Source organism: Protopterus annectens, chromosome 9.part0, assembly GCF_019279795.1.
Source record: "Protopterus annectens isolate FY-2018-M chromosome 9.part0, PAN1.0, whole genome shotgun sequence".
In the NCBI taxonomy this organism is placed as follows: domain Eukaryota; kingdom Metazoa; phylum Chordata; order Ceratodontiformes; family Protopteridae; genus Protopterus; species Protopterus annectens.
Window position 1 is genome coordinate 141,309,181 of NC_056743.1, and position 15,553 is coordinate 141,324,733.

Consider the following 15,553-nt stretch of genomic DNA (forward strand, 5'->3'; position numbering starts at 1 on the left):
ATGTATTTGCTCCAAATGCAACAGGGCCACAGTATTAGGCAATTTGTTTAGACTCCTAAAGATGACCTGAGCCACCTTGATATTGTCTGGTGCTTGATTTTGTTTTGTTTGCTCTGGAGATACATTAGCTGGATTTTGCCTAAAAAGGCACTGTGGGATAAGCAAAGGGTTTAGCCAGTATGCAAAAGCCCTGAAACAAGAGGTGCAGACCATCCTTGACAAAGGAAGGGTGAATGTCTATCATCCCCTCCCATGCTGACATATGCCAGATCCCTCTAGAAAGAAACAAGCTATGTTATGCAGACAGTTGTTGTAGCCAATAATGTTTTCCCTGTATTTTGTTATCATTCGAGGTGAAGGAAGGATTCTGCTCAACATCAGGGTCTTACATACATTAGTGAGATGCATATCCCTCAGGGTTTTACTCAGTAGCTTGTACACACACATGGACCACTGTCAAATCAAAATCATATCTGTTTGACATAAGTGTCTTTAGGGTCCCTGATACATCAGAAATTCTGGCTCCTGAAAGTCAACACACTGTCACCATCTTTTGGCACAATCTTATGAATACTGGAGTTAATATAAGATTGCTGCAAAATCTCACTTCCATTAAATAATCTCAAATGCTTCTATAATGAAAACCTGGTAACTGTAAAATAAATAGTATATTTGACTACCTGCAGAAGAAATTAGGTAAAAAGGAAGAATTAAGAGCCAAAAGTAGGTAGTGGTCCACAAGACTACTGAGGAGCCTTACCCAACTTCCTCCAAACAGAGCAGTCAAATGAAAGCTGAGGAAATCTAACCTTGAATCATAGGTAGCAGCTTGTAAACGGTATATACAACGTTATTCATCCTTCGGTGTTAACTGCAGACATTCCTTAATGGAAACAAATGTGTGACAGTATCGGTAGGATAAGTTGGACAAAGTTAAACTCTGTTTTTATGTTGCTTTATTTTTATACGCCAGGAAGTTAGAGTGCGTTGAACAGAGATACCCTTTCATACGATAAACACTGGATTACAAACAAGATATTAACTAAATTAACTGAAAAAAGAAAGCAACTAAAATGTAAAATATTGGATCACAAAACTGGAGACTGATATCTAAGCCAACACAATTAAACGCAACTAAAATATACCAGAAATAATTAAAGATTTAATCAAGTAATAAAAATGTAATCACAGAGTAGTTAAAGGAGATATAAACTATATGTAAAACAAAGGACAAAATAAAAGAATCACAAAATGAGTTTTAAAAAAATGTTAGGCCTTTGGTACCACAGCTCATCCCATTCCTGAAACAAAATACTGGCATATATTGCTTGACAAGTGTAATTTTCTGACGATACACTTAAATAAATTATCTAAGATTTCATTAGAGCATGAAAGCACTTGGTAGTAGCAGGGAAGGGAAATCTGTTACATCTAACTGTAGTCCCCATATAAGACTTTAAGAACATCCAGCATTTTGTCTCAAAGGCAGCATGGGGGTTAGCCTTTCATATAAACTGTAAATTACCTTTTTTCAAATAAGTATAACATAACATACTTTAGCAATTAAGCTACAAGGAGTCCCTGCAAAAGGTTAATTTTATACCATGATGAAATCCAGTGTTGCAGAGTCAAACCTTGCTAAAGCCTCAATTACAATGAATTCCTTGTGAAGATGCAAGGCTAAACATGGCATCAGGACAAAATGAATGGTGCAGAGTGAGATATCCTGTGTGAGAGACTGCTGATCTGCCCTCAACTGGCAGCCCAGATGTAAGAGAAACAGCTGGAAAAAAACTGATGAACTGCAGGCCTGATAGGTTTTCTTTCTCAGGAAGTAGGTGTTTGTGCGTGTGTGCACACATGCATGCATGAGGGGGTGGGGCACCATCGTAACACTGAGTACCAATGCACTGAAAATGAAAAAAAACCCCTGAAAATCCAAGAGAAAAACAAATCTTGAACACTGCTCTTCTCTTTTATATTTATTTTAGGCAGAGGGCAAGCCCCCCCATACCCCTGAACTTATATACACCAACACTGAGCTTGCCATACATCAGGCAAAAGGGAATATTCCAAGACATGGCAAAAGTTGGAATATGTAAGCCCACTTTTTGGCCATTCAGTCGACATATTACTGGATTTACTCATGCAAATCTCATTTCAAACAGCTTCCGTGTGTGTGTGTTTTTTTCTGTCCAGTGGCCACTATTATGTTTGTAGGCATGCAGTGGGGCACAAACATTAAACACTCACATAGTTTTAACACTGGCAAACTTGTTTATAAGGCAATAGGGATAAGCAAAGTGCAGAAGGAAATTAAAAGCCCAGCCTTGCAAAGTAACAACCTCCAGGTCTCTATTTCTATCTTTCGCCTTTTGACAGCAGATAATGGATGTACCTGTGGGGTTTCAAATCAATGATGAGGGCCCCTTAAAAAGAATCGTCTTCTTCTTTTGGCTTTTCCCGGTTAGGGGTCACCACAGCGGATCATCTGTCCGCTCATGATTGGCAGTGGAGTTTTACAGTGTCGAGTTGCCAGCCCGGTGCCCAACCTTCCACAGAAAGCACACACGCACACACTCACACCTAGGGCCAATTTAGAGTGTCCAGTCCACCTACTGCATGTCTTTGGGATGTGGGAGGAAACCGGAGCACCCGGAGGAAACCCACATGACCATAGGGAGGACATGCAAACTCCGCACAGAAGGCACCACAGCCAAGAATCGAACTGGAGAACCTCTTGCTGTGAGGCGGCAAAGCTAACCGCTTCACCACCGTGGCCGCCCATGGCCCCTTAAAAAGAATATACTTCATAAATGGTAGCATAGAAAGTGACGTTCTAACAGTTGTTAACTTAGTATCAAATTGTAATAAAAAGTTGGGCCTAAACAACCAATCAACATTTCTATGCATTTTTACATTAACCTAGCCCAAACATTTAAAAAAAGACTGATTCAGCCAAGAACTCACTGATGGTCTAGGGATTTGCAGCAGACACATGATCTCTCCTTTTTCAGGTCATTTAATCTTGGATGAGATACTAGAGGAATAGTTCTGAAAGAAATTAAGATTTGATTGCAGGCTTCAACTAATTTTTTAGAAGTAAAAGAGCTGTACTGTAGGTGCCTCATATTGTGTAACCACATGATGTAGAATATAAAGAGTACAATGTAAGTTCAAAAAAACAAAAAAAAAAGCTATGATTTTTCCCCAAAATCCCTGTCCCCCCCAAAAAAGTTTATTTATGGAAAATTTCAGGCCAATAAAGCTAAACACCTCTAGCTGTGGACATGCACGTTTCTACAAAAGGAAACGAAAAAGTCATTGACATTCAGTATTACCATTTAGCTGAAGCACCTGATATCCTTAAAGGGTAATTTGCATATATCCCATGTTGCCTCTGATAAAAGAGGTTTAGGGTATCACACAGTGGAAAGTCTATCTTTGCCAGATTTTTCTTTTTGTATTCTTTAACCAATTAGTTTTCCTGTGTGACCTTATTACCATTGTCAAAATCCCTATCCCATGAAGAAACATTAATAGTCCTTCCTCTCAATAATATAACCATTGAAATCATCTTAAATTCGATCTGCATATACAAAATTGCACAAGAGAAACTTATCAAAATTCAGTGATGCTTTATACAGCCAAAACATTTCTCACAGACAAAATGAAAGGTACACGTATCACTGTTTCTCTCTTCCCCACACGACTTTATGGCACTCCCATCCCTAAACTTCAGGCATCACAAAAATCAAAACTTGAACAATATAAAACAAAGTTGCTAAATTTGCACCAAATACCCCTTTCAGAGCCCTGCATTGTAGAGCATTAAAAGCCTAAACTGGTTAGATTTACCCTATCAACTAATATATACTGAGCCTGGGTGTCTTGGGCTGTGCAGTGATGCAGCGTTTAGCACTGTCACCTCACAGCAATAGGTTCTCCGGTTTGATTCTAGGCTGGTGTGCCTTCTGTGTGGAGTTTGCATGTCCTCCCTGCATTTGTGTGGATTTCTTCCTGGTGTTCCTGTTTCTTCCAACATTCCAAAGACATGCATCTGGAGCATTTCTCCCTGGGCCTCTTCTGAAAATGGGCTCTGTCCCAGTCGGACTTTCATGGTAAAAAAAAGTTAAATAAATAAATATGTACAGCTTCTTACCACCTATAAAGTTATCCAGAATCCATCTGCTTGTCCAGCACTAAATAACATTCTACACAGCTATGTTACCAGTCAGTCATTATGATCCAATGACAAAAAACTCCTGTCGACCCACAAACCTATCAAATCTGCTAGGCATTGTCTGTATTCGTACCGTGTTTCTAAGTCCTGAAACTCCTTATCTAAATCCGTCAAGTCAATAACCACTCTCCCATGCTTCAAATCCTAAATCTAAAAGACTTCCCATCACAAAGCTGGCTCTGTTCTTATAAGGTTCACAGGAGGTTACTAGGCTAATGGCCCTAGGGCCTTACAACCCTAGCCAAGTTAAACCCTTGTTCCTTAGAGGCATGGGCTATGTTATAAGCAGATGTAAATCAAGACTGACTGCCCCTATCCAAGAGGGACACAGATGAAACCCCTGGGGTGAATTTGTAGTTTCCCATCCAATTATTCAAGTTATAATTAAAAAGGGTTAATGAGGGGCTCTGTTTAACCTGTAGACATATATGTCTGTCCAGCAAGTCTTGTTGGTGTCACATGCTAGGTTACGGTACCTAAAGCTGGTGATGCACTGAATGCAAGGCACAGGTCACCTCTGAGTAGTCTATATGATACAGAGTATACTGCTACGATTTCAGTCTGCCCACATAAAACATGTGCTGAAGACCCTGAATGTTTTTTTATGAGGAACCATTGAGGCCTGTCCAGTTGCTGCAGGTGCCTGTTTAGGTACATACAAAATGGAGCATTGAACTCTATTACTGGCCTGATGAGGGAAGAGTACAGGGGGGGGTTATAACCTGTTTTATTCTGGAAGCTATGCCCTTGCTTATAAGGTGGGCAATGTAGAAGGCCTACCTTACCACATTGGAGACATGGTGAACAAAAGAAAGGTTGATATTAACCTCTGTGCCCAAATCTCTCACCACTGATTTGGAGCTTAGGATGTTGTTATTAATATGGTAATCTGCAAGGACATCGCCTTTGCTGAAGGGGTGATAATGCATTTTTTTGCATTTAGTTTAAGATCATAACTTTGACACCAATCATTGCTTTGTGTAAGTCCTTCTTGTAGGATGCTGACATCATTTAGGGACTCAATGACTACTCCCAGTCTGCAGTCATCAGAAAACTTTGTCAGCCACAGACCTTTTATTTTTGCCTGTACTTTTGAGAAGTAGATTCCAAACAATAGGGGCCCAGTACCAATCCCTGTGGAACACCACTGGTAATGGGTCTGCTGGCAGAGGTGAAGTCCCCTATTCTGACTGTGTGTGTTCAGTTAGTGAGTCAGTTTGCAACCCACCTGACAGCATATGGGGTGACCCCCCCAGCTGGGTGAGTTTTTCAATGATGCCTGAGTGGGGGGTTGTGTCAAAGGCTTTAGCCAAGTCTAGGTAGGCAATATGTACAGATGTGTCTTTGTCCAGGGCTTTGGTGACAGTCTCAAAGAAGTCCACCAGGTTCAACAGGCAAGATCTCCCTTTAACAAAATCAAACTGGGTCGGGTCGAGTGTTTGAAGGTGTCCTATATCCTTGTTGGTAAGGTCCATGATGATTCTCTCCATGGCCTTGCAGATAAGACTGGTTAGGCTAATGGGTCTAAAGTTCCCAGGGTTGGTGGATGCACCCCTTTGTGCAAGGGGATGATGGTAGCTGTTTTCCATTCAGCAGTGACAAAACTAGTGCTTAGGCTGTGGTTGAAGATAGTTCCTAATGGTGTTGCTAACTCCTGTTTTAAACCATTGAGGGCACAGCCTGGGATGTTATCAGGTGCCACAGAGGATGGAGAGAGCGTTTAAAATCTGCTGTTTAGAGATACTAGGTGGACAGTAGGTTGTAGGAATGTTTTGGAGTATATGTGGTCGGGACAGGAGGGAGAAGTTTTCATTGAACTTGTCTGCTAGCAGGTTGGCTATTTCCACTGGTTCAGCACATGTGACACCATTAATTACCAGTTCAGTGCAAATCTGGGGCTTTTTCTTTAAGGTTTTAGATGTAGTTAATGAAAGTCTTATGGTTATCCTTAGCTAGGGATGCTAATCTACATTTGTAGTTAGCTTTAGAGGATTTTACAAGATGTCTTATTTGCTTGTTCAAGCTGAGAAGGGTGTGTTTCCAATTCTGAGATTGTTCCTTCTTGCTCTTAGACAGCAATTTCTTCCTCTTATTATATAACATGTTTATGTTGGATGTCTACCATGTGGTTTGCCTTATCTTGAGGATCTTGCTTTTGTCCTGTCTATACAATTGTATAGATGTTTATACAATGCACTGGTGTATATCCCAATATAGGTGTCCTTGCCATCAGTGGGGACAGAAGGTATGAAACTATTAATGCCTTCTCATAAGAGGCTGTAGTTGACTTTGGAGAAGTTTTTAGACTAATTTCTCCTGAAGGGGGTCTGATGTTATTCTTACTTCAAAATTTCATCAGGGAGGGCCACGCACTTGTTGTGGTGCACTGTTTTACCATGTTGGTGAGTATCAAATCTAGAATGTTTGGGCCCCTTGTGGGTGTGCCATATATGTGCTCCAAGGCATTTGTGTTAACAAATTCCAAGAATCTTTGGTTGAGTGTGTTTGTACATGTATAATTTACCCAATCTATGGACAGGTAGCTAAAATAACCCATAACCAGAGTGTGTGGTTGTATTTTGAGTTACTCAAGTAGATCCAAGTAGGCAGCGTGGATATTATTATTCATGGAGGGGATATATAGCTGACAATAACTTGGATAGGGGTCTTTCCTATAGTTATTTGCACATAGAGTAAGTCTTGGAATTCATTCTGTTTAACCAATCTGGAGGTGTATTCATCTTTGAAGAATATTGATAATCCTCCTCTAGTTTTCACATGTTCATTTTGTGGTCTGAATGTGTGGAAGGTATTATATCCTGCTATGGCTGGGCTGCTCTCCATGGCCTTTAGCAAGGTCTCTGTGACTGCACAGATGTCTGCATCTTCCATGGTGAGGAGTGCTTCCAGTGAGTGCAGTTTCAGATTTAGACTCATAGTATTTAGCAGCATAACCTTAAGGTAGCTTGCTCAACATCAGGGCAAACTATATCCTTAAATGTGAACAAATACATATTCATACCTTTCATCACTTACGCTCACTTTCTTACTTCAGTTTCTCTGCCCTGGCATTCTCTCTAAATATACCATAAAACCTGCTTTTTTTCCTCACTCCGTACTGCAATTTCTTTTTGTATCATACTAACTTTACCTTTGATTTCTCTATAAATTGGCAAATATTTCTCTAACTATTAAGTCATTGTCATTTAACTTGTATCTATTCTTTTCCAATGTTTTCATGTTATGTCTAATTTGGTGTAATTATTTAAACTGTAGCTGTTTTTTGTATTTTTTAAAGACTGTAAATGTATTGCTCTTAAAATGTTTTGCAATACTTGAAGCTTTTCTCCCCAGGCCTCCACTGAAAATGAGCTCCTACCCAGTCAGACTTTCCTGGTAATCAAATGTCAATAAATAAATACATATATCAAAGGCACCACTTTAATGGATCACTTATACCTTCACAGGACTAACAGTTACACAAACACCCAAACCAAGGATATAAACTGCCACCAACAGATAAATAAAACATTACAGAGGGATAGAGTCATTATCCAATGGTTGCCTGATCTGTGGAACAAATTGCCCCTGCATGTTAAATGGATAACACCCTTGCCTCTTTCAAGACTAGTTTTATGATTGGATGATGCCCACATGCTTGGCACTGGCAAGACATGCTTTGCACTCCTGGATGTAGGGGAATACATTCTAAGGGGGTTATCTGACAAGGTTCACATGGTCTATAGCTGTACTTGCCTTGTACTGCCTCTGATCATATGATCCTGTGATCTGTATACTGTAGGATGTGACTTTGATCAGAGCATCAACCAAAAATCATAGCACTCAAAATTTGCAGGTAGGCAAATTCATATCCCTGGGACAGAGGGCCCAAATGTGCAAATTTACCTTTTGCCAAGTACAACTTATATAAACAGAAACCTTGTGCTATCGGATGAATACTTATATAGCTGTACCAGAAAAATGCATCTTTACTGTTCTATAAAAATTATACATATGGCTGCTTTACATTTTTCAGAGCAGTGTGTCCTTCCTGCTCATCACAACATTATAAAATCTTTACAGTGTATAATTACTCCCCCCACCACACACGTAATTATAGCCACTCATATGACTGCATGCACCTCAGATGCATGCTTCAGTCAAAAGAATGAATAAATACATAAACAATGCCCAGAAATCTATTTTAGCTTGATGCTGTTGGAATCATCATATGCAACTATTGAACCTGCCCTGCCATCTTGATCACTTAACTCAAGAATCAAGACCCAGAATCTGGGACAGTTATTAAATAGTGCGCTTTTTCACTGGAGCTTTGCTAGTAAAAAATGTTCTGCATTATTAAGCATTTTTTGAAAGATACGAAGTCTAAAACTCACATCTGTCATATTTGCCCCTGCAAACACATACAGATGTGAACAATTACAACCACTTCCATGTATATGTACATCTTAAGCATCTACTTGAGATCTGAGAAAGCATATATGTATACATACATTGCCTAGAAATGTACTTGTTTGCTTACTTACTGCTTTCAGAACTACACAGTACACCCACTGCAAACCTTCAGTGCCCTCTCGACTTTTTAGCAGCAGAATCAGTAAATCCTAAACTCAGGGACAGATTTTAAAAATATTGCTCTTACTTAAAACATTGCTAGAATCCTAGCTTTGTATTAGTACAGTACTACCATTGCAACCCCTTCTCCCATATACACAAAAAACAGCTTCTAAGCTCAAGAATCACAAACACCCAAACTCTGGGACAGATCTTATATACTGAGCTACATACTAAAGTTGGAAGAATACAAGCTTTGTATTAGCAAAAATTTTCTGAAGGATATCATGTATAAAACTAAAATGGTTGCCATTATTTAATGACTACAATCTGCAGTTTACCAGAAAACCACACATTTTATGGGAAACAGACTAGAATACATTTAATCGTTTTCTGCCAAGATCAAGTATAATAGGGGACCCTAAAAAAGGAACCATTTTTAAGTATTCTAATTTGATTTAAATGTCCATAAAACATAAGGCGATGGATCAACATGTATTTTCTGAAGAAGAATGAACTCTTAATACTGGATACCTGTAATACTCAATGATTTGTGACAAATTAACATTTTTTTTTACTCCAGTATCGGAAACATTATGTACAAAAGTGTCTTTTTTTATACTGCAGGTATTGGGTGAGATTTGCTACCTGCACTATGTGGTCTTTCTTTTTTAAAAAGACCACGCCAAACTATTGTTGAAATGCTGGCTCATTTTGATTGCCACAGCTCCATGATGTCTCTCACTCTATCTTTGGCTCTATAATCAAGACAGTGATAGAGAAGAAACTGGAGCTGTCTTGAGTTAAGCAGCATGGACCATGATGTAGGGCTCAAAACTGGAGCTCTCCATGAAATGAGGATCAGTTGAGAGACATAGGTTTTAAGGTGCTATATTTTGAAATAAGATACCTTATTTTAATTTTCTTTCCTCATCTTGTCAAAAAGCTCTTTACATTTCAACAGAAAATGATTTCTGACATGCATTATGGATGCAAAATCAAGTCCCAGTCCCCAGTGCATGTAGGACAGCATTACAGCCCTACATGTTTTATTTTATTTTGGTACAGTACACCCACCAGCACAATAATTGTTTATGAATTTCACATCCAAAATCTACTTGGTCTTACTTTATTACTTGTTGTGAACAGATGCATTATTATGGGCACCATATTCTAATCCTGTTCTTACACAAGCTGTACAAAGTTGAACAATCTCTTCCACAGCTCTTATCTGACTGTCAAAGAAATACTCCAGAGAAGCTAGTTTGTCTGATAAATCTGAAAGACTATATTGATGATAAACTTACTGTCAACTCATGTTCTTCCCTCCGCTGTTTTGTTCCAGAGTTAAGACCACAGTCAGACCACATACCATACAACAACATTTGACTGGGTTTGGAAATGCCATATGCTTTAAAGACTATCTAATGCTTATTACTAGCTATGGCTCCAACGTTCTACTTGTCTCTGACAGGTCTAATTGAAAAGTATACATAGTGAACAAGAATTGTCAGTGTGTGGATATCCTGTGGGCCTAGCATGATATTCTTGAAAACCTTACTAGTCCATAGTCAATTTAAGATTATTCCAGACCATGACTGATCACATAACATGGACACAGCGGCTTGCCCTTGACATTCGGCTACTGGGTCTATTACCAGATTTTTTTTCACTTACACTTTATATGACCTTTTGAGCACCTATCATATGTCCATTAGGTAAGTTATAGTGTTTCAAACATTTTTCTGTTTTTGAATTCCCTCTGGGGTACCTCACTACTCTTGCCTTAACTCAAATGGTATTATTACGTTTCATATGATGGCCTTATGTTTTTCAGTCATAACACTCCTTTATCCATGTAAGACTGCTCTTTTAATAAATATTACTTATCTGTTCCCGAGCAATCACCATTTTTTATCTATTTTACACCACCACTTAAGAGCCACTCCTGCTAGACTTATCAATCTTTAATGAGTCTCTTACTGGGCTGTTATCCACTTACATTTTAATGAGGCTGTATAGCATTGTTTGTTGTCCTTATTTCCACCCCCCCCATCTGCCAGAAATACAAAGCAAAACTTACAAAACAGCTCCAATGCTTTATTTACATATGCTATTTTACTGTGTCAGCTCTTAAATATAAAGTCTCTGTACTGGCCTTTCAAGTTTTAGCTTTTACAGATGGCAACAGCATCCAAAAATGCTGTGGTAGCAAAGATTAATGCAGTTATACAATTAATTATTTAAGTAGTAGTACAGATTGACCTTGTCAGCAACTGATAATTTATTTTAAATATATAGTTTCAGAAGTGGTTAATATATTGATCTTTGGCAAAGAAATGTAAGAGTATCTTAATAGTTAGTTATTTATTTAGTTAAATATATTAAGGAAGTAAACATTGTTCCAAGTCAACTTATTTCAAGCTCAATAAATGGAACACAAATGATAAAACCAATCAAAAATTGAGGAATGAAGAAGAATATTCCCAAATGAAATCCGGTCCAGTTTTAATCACAATCACAAAGCTGGTTAGTGCTTTCATTCACAATCTATGCCAAATGAACTTTTTCAAACCAAATTGCCAAATCACATGACTATAATTTATAACAAAGCCTAATTACACATTCATTACATAAGTAAAAGTACCTCACACATTATTAAACAAACCAAAAACAGTACTAGCACACAAATGCTATTGATTAAAAAATGTAAAAATTACACAATAAAAGTAGACAAATCATTTCTGAAGGGCTTTCAATCTAAGACTGCACCCCAACGAACAATTTTCGTTCATTCCAGGGAATGAAAATGCATTAAGCTTGATTTGCCAAAGTAACTCCCTCAATTCTAAATATAAAGACCATGGACCCCCCCCCCCGGGATTCTGGTCTATTACTATAATGTTGAAATAATGATTAGGGTTCTGAACAATGTGCTTTGCCAGTGCATTATTTAAATTTTTCTTATTAATGTTGCACATGTGTTCATAGATACATTGTTTTAAATATCTTTCCGTCTTCTCTAAATAAAAGGAAGCATATACTTGGCACCGGGCCAGATATATCACTCCTGTTGAACTGCAATTGTACTTGCCGTTTATATAATACTAGGTGCCCCGAATCTCAGAAGAGTCCCCTCTAGCAATATATTTAGAATGTGGACAAAAAACACATTTTTTCATGCCATACTTGAGCAAAGATGGAGTCAACGGGCACTCCAGTAGATTCTTAATAGTGCATCCCCTTTTGTAAACAATTCTATGCTTTAGCCTTAATTGGAGGATCTTCTATAAGAATAACCCAGTTTTTAAATATGTTCTTTATATCAAGGCTATCAGAAGAAAATGGCATAATAAATCTAGTAGAAAAATTGGTAGACAAATTAGCAAGGGAATTAGTGGACATGCTAGTTAGATCGTCCTCCATTATAGTATTTAATGTACTAAATAAATTTTCCTGGGGGGGCACCTAAATGTAACCCCTTATTTAAAATGAGTAAAAAATCCCTCCTTTTTCTCTTGGACTCAACTTCTAATATTAAATCATTAATCAAGTCCAAGGGATAGCCTCTTTTTAGGAACCTGGTCTTCAATTAATTACATTCTTCCCTAAATTCATACTCTAGTGAGGTCACACATGCTGCCCTGACAAGTTGGTCCTTCACAACTGCTCTTTTTTGATGGGCCAGGTGTGCACTATCATAATGGAGGGAAGGTATTAGAATATGTGGGCTTCCTAAATATTTTTGCAAGACACCTGCCATTGATTTGATCTTTAAATAAATGAACATCCAGAAATGTAATGGACAGATTTTCATACTGGTGTGTAAATTAAAAAAAAAACGTGGTGTTATTTATATAATCCACAAATTTATTAGCCGACTCTAACAAAGATGTCATCCAGGTATCTAGTATACCAAAATATTTGATCAAGTACGTGCCCATTTTCCAAAATGAAGTGTCTTTCCCAATATGCCATAACAATATTGGCAAAACTCGCTCCACAGGGTGACCCCATTGCTACTCCACTTTTCTGAAGGAAGAATTCACCATTAAATAATATAAAGTTATTGTTTAACATGACACCCAATAATGTCTCTATTAAATACATTTTGCGATGCTCTGCCCCCTTCATGTCCATGAAATCCGTCACCCACCTGATACCCAAATCCTGCGGTATTACAGTATGCAGATCTTTTATGTCCACTGTGAGAAAACTGTAATCATTATGATACTGGAGTTTGTTTAGTTCTTCGAGGAAACTCCATGAATCACAACAAATTTTTATTTTGGAATTTAAAATGCTTCTTTAAGAGATTGCCAATAATCTTGGCACAAGCACATGTTATTGACCATCTCCCATCAACTATGGGCCTTAGGGGTGGATTTTCCACACTTTTGTGGATTTTTGGAATTCTGAAAATTGCTGGTGTTGGGGGGGCAATAATGTTTAAATAATTAAATAAGTCAATGTCAATGGTAGATTCAATAAATAGTTCATTGATATGGGCCCTAATCTTTCTATAAGCACCATTCAACTCATTTAAAGAAACCTTATCATAAGCCTCAGAATTCAATAAAGACCTCATCCTTCTAATATATTTGCCCTCATCCATAAACACCAGCCCACCCCCGGTCTGGTTTCAAGACTATAATTTTTCATGATCTTAAATCCCTATGCATGTCCCATTCCTTTTTAGTTAAGTTATTATTCAAGTGCAAAGACCTTGAAATTAATAACATTCTTAAGTCTAATTCATACATCTTTTCAAAAAAATTCAAACTGGGATGTAATGGAGGATTATATAAGCTAGCAATTCTAAAGTCATTATTAGAGTCCCTCCTTAGTTCCAGTAGCATATTCAAGTTCAATTTCCTTAAAAATATTTTAAGGTCCAGGAGGCTCCATGAAATATCTGCTCTTGAAGAAGGTACAAACGAAAGTCCTTTGGGTAACAACTGTATTAACTCAGGACTGATGCCATAGGAAGAAAAGTTGTAAATGTGGAAATCACCCACCAGATTAACCAAAACATCCAGATAGGGAAAGTTTACATCCAAACAGTGAAGGTCTACTTCCACTTGCGGTTCCATTTCTTGGAATGCTGATTCTGTGGTTGCTGTCAATTGTTCCCTTTGTCCCTCCCCATGTGTATCTAAAATCCCTGGTTGGAAGGCTCAGCCTGTGGCTGTTTTCTCTGATTGGAGTTATTGCCTTGTTCACCACATTGTTTGAGGTGGTCACTCTGCCTTACAGCTCCTGCATAGCTTTCCGCATTGGCTGCTAATAAAGTGGAGGAGTGGTCACCATCTTCTTTCATAAAATCACAGTCATCCACCACATTAGCACTGGAATTATTGGGATTATTAGTGTTTATTTGTGTTAAACCCAAACTTGAGATAATGGGGGAGGTGTGTAGGCAGTTCTGTTAGAATAATCCAACCTATCCCTCTCTAATTTTGTTTCTCTGTATCTTTTCAATAGTAGCATCTATACTGTATAGATGTTATTATCGAAAAGAAACGAAGGAACAAAATTAGAAAATTAGAGAGGGATAGGTTGGATGCTGAACCTGGCGATGACTTTAGAATTGCTAGCTTATATAATCCTCCATTACATCCCAGTTTGGGCTTTGTTATAAATTATAGTCATGTGATTTGGCAATTTGGTTTGAAAAAGTTCATTTGACATAGATTGTGAACAAAAGCATTAACCACCTTTGTGATTGCGATTAAAACTGGACTTGGTTTTATTTGGCAGCATTATTCTTCTTCATTCTTTGTTTTTTTGTTTATTTCAAACTTAGCCCAGGTACCTTTATAAAGTGAAAACTAGTTAAGTACATGTAAAGAATATGCAGCATAAGGAGGGTGCTGCACTCCTGTGTGTGTCATCCTTAGGATGAGACGTTAAACCAAGGGTTCCATCTACTTGCGCTTATGGTAATTTTGGTGAATGTAAAAGATCCTAAGGCACCTAGTGAAAAGAGTATGGGTCCTTTATTATATACAAGTATTTACAAATGTATACAAGTTAACTTATTCATATATTTACTTATTTACTAAGAGTTACATCAGGTTTCCATTCCTTAATCCTTTTCATACTTTCCATATCACATACATATGGACCCCCCCACTCCTTTTCCACAAGCACCATTTCAGTTTTCATAATAAATTTGGTATTACCCAATTTCCATTAAACAATCTCATTCAATCTGTCTTTCCAAAATGTCCATACAATACTAAACACTTTATTATGTAAATCTTTAACATATTCCTTACTTACATCTTCATAAAAATCCATATTCAATCATGTCCATATATAACTATTCATAATCCTGTCTTTCATTAAAAATATTTTTCCTCTACTATTTTACTCTACAGTTTTTTACTCTTTTAACTGTAAGAAAAACATGATCTGCTGATTCAAATTCACCACAAAAAGGTACACCCTTTCATTTACTTTTTATAAGGCATATTTTCCTTCATTGGCAGGCTATTAATTTGAAATTCCCATACAAAATCTTGAATTTCAGCATTTGTTCATCCAATGTTTATTTCTTTGTTTTGTAGCTTTTTTCTTCCAAGTGCTTTCATGGGTTTACACAATAATTTTCTATAATTATATTTTTATACCATAATTTCCTATTTTCTTCCACTTTTTCTACACTTCCACATTTTTATATTTTCTTGATACATTCTCATTTTTTTGTTTCTACAGTCTCTCTCCCTCACA